Consider the following 6,096-nt stretch of genomic DNA (forward strand, 5'->3'; position numbering starts at 1 on the left):
AAAATCAGTTGATCCAGAAATCAGTTTCTGGATTCTCAGTTCTGTTGCATTGGAATATATGTCTACTCTTATGCCAGTACCACACTGTTTCAATCACTGTAGCCTTGTAATAAGTTTTGAAGTCAGGAAATGTGAGTCCTCCAATTTTTTCTTTTCCAAGATTGTTTTGGCTGATCTGTGTCTTTTTATTCTTTTTTTTTTCTTCTTCTTCTTCTTCTTTTTGAGACAGGGCCTTGCTCTCTTGCCCAGGCTGGAGTGCAGTGGCGCGATCTCAGCTCACTGCAACCTCCATCTCCTGGGCTCAAGCAATTCTCCTGCCTCAGCCAACCGAGTAGCTGTGATTACAGGTACATGCCACCACGCCTGGCTAATTTTTGTATTTTTAGTAGAGACGGGGCTTGGCCATGTTGGCCAGGCTGGTCTCTAACTCCTGACCTCAGGTGGGAGGCCTGCCTGGCCTCCCAAATTACAGATGTGAGCCACTACTCCTGGCCAGTGTCTTTTGATTTCTATATGAATTTTAAGATCAGCTTGCCAATTTCAGCAAAGAAGTCATCTGATATTTGGATGGGAATTGCAACTAAATTTGTTTATTTCAGGTATTGCTACCTTAAGGTTAAATCTTCTGAACCATAAACATAGGATGGCTTTCCATTTATTTAGGTCTTCATTAATTTCTTTCGACAGTGCTTTGTAGTTTTCAGCATAGAAGTCTTGTACTTGTTAAATTTATTTCTAAGCATTTTATTATTTTTGACACAATTGTACATGGAATTGTTTTCTAGTTTTATTTTCAGAAATATTGATTGGAAGGCCAGGCATAGTGGCACACACCTGTAATCCCAGCACTTTGGGAGGCTGAGGCACGTGGATCATTTGAGCTCAGGCATTCCAGAGTAGCCTGGGCAACATGGCGAAACCCTGCCTCTACCAAAAATACAAAAAATAGGCAGGGTATGGTGGCATGCACCTGGAGTTTCAGCTACTCAGGAGGGAGGCTGAGGCTAGAGGATCCATTGAACCCAGGAGGTCATGGTTACAGTGAGCTGTGTTTGCACCACTGAACTCCAGCCAGACAATAGAGTGAGACCCTGTCTCAAAAAGAAAGAAAAGATTCTTGTATATTGATTCCTACAACTTTGCTGAACTTGTTTATTAGTTCTAATAGTTGTTCTTGTGTGTGTGTGAATTTATTTGTATTTTCTACCTAGAAGCTCATGTCATCTGCAAACAGATAGTTTTACTGCTTTCTTTCCAGGATGGGTACCTTTTATTTCTTTTACCTGCCTAGTTGTTCTGGCTACAACATCTAACACCATGTTGAACAGAAAGGGCAAGAGAAAACCTTCAATCTTTCCTGTTAAGTATGACGTCAGCTGTGGGTTTGTCTTAGATGCCTTTTAAAGATAGAGAGAGATGAAGATAGTGACAGAGAAAGAGAGACAGACTGGAGGTGAGCCCTTTATCAGTTATGTCTTCTCCCTGTATGTGAGCTCTCTGAATAGTGTCTTTTGGTAAACAGAAGGTCTTAATTTTTACATAGTCTTATTTATTATTAATCTTTTTGTGCCCTTTGGAAGAAATGTTTACTCACCCTGGTTACTGAAGACATTACTTAATGCTACCTTCTGGAAACCTTATCATTTTGCCTTTCTTATCTAGATGTATAATCCACCCAGAATGGCTTTTCATGTGCTGTATTTGGAGGAGGTGTCACAATTTACTTGTTTTCAAACACATATTCCAGTGCAATATTTATTGAAAAATCTTGTCCTTTTTGAACTCTTGCATGTGGCCGCCACCTTTGTCCTGAGTAAAATGTCTGTGTGTATTCCGGAATGTTCTTGGTCTTCGTCTCCATGTGGCTAGTGCATCTGTCTATTCTTGCGCTTGTCATAATTGTTTTGTCTTTAAAAGAAATGCTGAGATTTTGTAGAGCAAGTTCTCCCACCATATTTTTCAAGGGTGTTTTGAATATCTTTGGTATTTTGCTATATTACATAAATTTTAGAATCAACAAGGAAATAAATACCAGAAGTCTACTGTATTTTGATAGGACTCCATTGACTCTGTAGTCCATCCGGGGAGAAATTACATCTTTACCATCTTGAACATTCTACTACTAATCCACGGACAAGGAATACCCTTTTATTTATAAAAGTTTTCTTCTTTTTCTTAATACATAGGCAGATTTGTTGTATAGGTAAATTGCATGCCACAGGGATTTGGCATACAGATTATTCTGTCACCCAGGTAATAAGCATAACACTGGATATATAGTTTTTCCTTCCTCACCCTTCTCCCACCCGCTACTCTCAAATCAGCCTTGGGGCCTGTTCTCTTCTTTATGTGCGTGTGTATCTGATGTTTAGCTCCCACTTATAAGTGAGAACATGTGGTATTTGGTTTTCTGTTCCTGTATTAGTTCACTTAGGATAATGGCTTTCAGCTCTATCCATGTTGCTGCGAAGGACATGATCTAGATCTTTTTCATGTCTGCGTAGTGTTTCATGGTATATATGTACATAGAGGTTTCTTTTAATATCTCTAATTATTATTTTATAATTTTCTGTATAGAAAGATGTGGCAGTCTTGTAGAGCTCTCATTAGATTTGTCCCTACTTTCTTTTTCTTCTTCTTCTTTATTTTTTTCTGATGCTATTGTTACCAGAAAAGTGGTCTTGATTCGGACCCCAAGAGAGAGTTCTTGGATCCCATGCAGGAAGGAATTCAAGGTGAGTGGCAGAGTGCAGTGAAAGAAGCAAGTTTCTTAGATACTACTCCATTGCAAAGTTTGAGTTTGATGTCCTCATAAAGCAAGTGGAGGAATGCACCTCTTCATTTTAAGTTTTTCTTATATGGGGTCTTGCTATGTAAAGTCTATGCTAAGCTGTGACTATATGTAGGTGGGCTGACAGCGTGACAGAATTATTCTGTTGATTTAAAGAAAGCTATTCTTAACATTTCAGTGTGTAAGTACATCGGAGCATTACTATAATTATCTTGAAGGCATATGTTGTTACAGGTATTGGGACACCTGGACTTTCTGTTGTGGTAGGAGTTTGTCTTGCAGGCATGACCGAGCTGTTTCCTTAGCTGTAAACATCTTAGGACCGTGAGGCAGGATGGGAGTTGGTTTTAAAATGGCGTTACACTGGCTCTCCTGGGCTCCTGATTCCTTAATGCTATTGCCAGTTACCTTTTTAAAATTCATTTTATTTTGATTGATGATAGATAAAAATACCAACAAAGAATCTAACAACTTTGCTAAACTCATTTATTCATTTGCATCATTTATCTAGAGATTCTTTGGGATTTTTTTCCATTTACATTCATATCATCTGAGATTAATGGCAGTTTTACATCTTTATTTCTGACCCTTAAATCTTTTATTCATTTTTCTTGCCTTATTTTAGTGGCTAGCGCCCCAAAGAGAATGTTGAACAGTGATGCTATCAAGCTTCCTTGTCCATGTGTCACTTTCAAGGACAGTGGGAAGCTTTTCAATATTTCATCACTGAGACGATGGTGTGTGTGCTTTGAAGATGCCCTTTATGAGATTAATAAAATAATCATCTGTTCCTAGAATGATGTTGAATTTTATCAAAGGTATTTTCTAAGATATTGAGGGGATTAAAATATTTTTCTCCTTTTTTCCCTATTTATTTCATAAATTATGCTGATTGATTTGCAAATATAAAGCCAACCCTGCATTTCTGGAATAAATCAACCTGGTTATGACATATTGTCCCACTTATATGTTGCTAGATTTAGTTGGGTAGTATTTGGTTTTAAAGTTTTGCATCTATATTCCCAAGGAGATTAGCTCATCATTCTCCTTTCTTGTCTTTTTCAAGTTTTCGGAATCAATGGTATGCTGACCTCATAGAGTGAAAGCATTCCCTCTTTTGATAGTCTATGCGAGAATGTGTGTAAGACTCATGCCGTTTTATTCTTAAATATTTGGCAGAATTTGTTAATGAAGCCATCTCTACCTGGGATTTTTGTGTGTAAAAATTTTAATTTTGAATACAAGCTTTTAAATAGTTGTTTAATTATTCAGACTTTCTATGTTTTCATGTCAGTTTGTTGCAGATGCATTATTCCATAGGTTTTTGTTCCTTTTGTCCACGTTTTCAAGTGTGCTGGCATCGTGACCTGAGCTAGTATCTTCAGATGTCTCGTAATCTGCCGTGATGCCTCCTCACATTTTTTCTGTCATTGGTTATTTGTGCTCTCTCTATATTTTGGCAATGGTTTCACAGTATTATCAGTTTCTCAAAGAAAGAGCTATTGGCTTTGGTGGTCCTCTGTGTTGGTGTCTGCTTTCTAACTCATCCGCGCGTGCTGTTTTCCTTCTCAACTTCCTTCTGCTTATTTTCTGTGGGTGTGCTTCACTGGATTATTTCCTCTAAGTTCTTAAAATGAGTTTTTGGCTTGCTGGCTTCTCTCCCCCACGTGGGCATAGCTCAGCCCTCATTGATGGTCGTCAGGAGCTTGTTACTGGGTAAATATTTGGTCCTCTGTATCTTAGATTGGGTCATAGCATTGATTTGGAGGAGAACCGTGGGACCACTGCCTGCATGAACTGTGTCTCCTCCAGAGCTGTCTGGGGTGAAGGATGTAACTAGCTCTGTTAGCGTAGCCTCCAGAGGAAGGGCACTGATGCAATCTCAGTCTGAGTCCTAGAATGTGAGCTCGGTCAGGAATTCCAGTGATTGCATAGTCCTTTGTTCTGCCGGTGTCCCCTGTTCAGAAGGTCACAGGCAAAAAAACAGGTCTGGAAAAGTTAGACTTGGTTTATTTGTCTCAATCGTACTCTCCCCTTTTGTCATAGAAATTTATATTGATTGTAGGATATGCTGGATTTTTTGCACTCTCTCTTTCCTTTTCTCTCTGTCACACACACACAAGATGACATGCACTATCACAGGTGCTTCTGAGAAAGAGTTTGGGCTCAGGGAACATTTTTGAGGCTTCCACAAGGAGGACTAAGGGTCTTCACACTGATTTGTACAAAGGTCCCACCTCACTTCCAGATTGTGGCAATTTTACAATTTTACCAGCTTTCCGACTCCTTCACCCCACCTCCTGTGTCACTGGTCCTACCATTTACTTACCATAAACTTGGAATCCTTGCCCGTTTTATCAGAGCTTTGTTTTTCTCTCTCTACAACGATAAAGAAACCCTCTTGGTGAAGGGAGGTCAGATTTTTCCTCTTCACGACTTCAGCTGATTGGATGAGGGCCTCCCACATCAGGGAGGACAATTTGCTTTACTCAGAGTCCACCGATGTAAATGTTAATCTTATCTGAAAACGCCCTCACAGAAACATCCGGAATAACATTTAACCAAATGCCTGTGGCTCAGAGGCATTAAGTTGACACATAAAATTAATCATCACACTCAGCATTTGGTAAACTTCAACATGAAAGGAGCTTTGTTCTTTGACTCTAGAAAAATTCTTCTCTATTTCTTTGATAATTTCTCCTTTTTATTTATCTCTTCTGTCTCCTTATTGCAACATTTTAATTCTCATTTGGACTTCCATGATTAAGCCTTTCTGATTTTATTTTTTCTGTCGTATTTCCTATCTTACTTTTTGTTTTTGAATATTTTGTTCAATTTTATCTTCCAGCACTTCTATTATTTTATTGATCATATTTTTAATTTTTAATAGGTCTTTGTTAGCCTCTGGGTCACGTTCGTATTTTACAATTTTTATTTTGTGGATGCAATCACTTCTTGAATCTCTCTCTGAATACTAGTTTTCTGTTTGTATTTTCTAAATTACCCATGTTGTGTGATGTCTGCTTTTCTGTTTCTCTACCTTTGACTTTCTCTTCAAGGCTCACATAGTCAGGCGTGCGTCTCCTTCTCAAGCCCCTCCTAAACTCCACAGAGGTGACAGCAAGTTCCAGTTCCGAGGGACAGGCCTTCTCCCCTCCTTTTCTTTTATCATCATTAGAGATTCCTAAAGTAAACAATTTAGTCAATTATTACGTATCGCATAACTGTTACAGTTATAATTTGGAATACTACATAGCAATGAAGAAAGTGTTTATAAGATGCCAAGTGCCAGGAAGAAAAAACCG

The sequence above is a fragment of the Symphalangus syndactylus genome, chromosome 2 (genome assembly GCF_028878055.3).
Source record: "Symphalangus syndactylus isolate Jambi chromosome 2, NHGRI_mSymSyn1-v2.1_pri, whole genome shotgun sequence".
Taxonomy (NCBI): Eukaryota; Metazoa; Chordata; class Mammalia; order Primates; family Hylobatidae; genus Symphalangus; species Symphalangus syndactylus.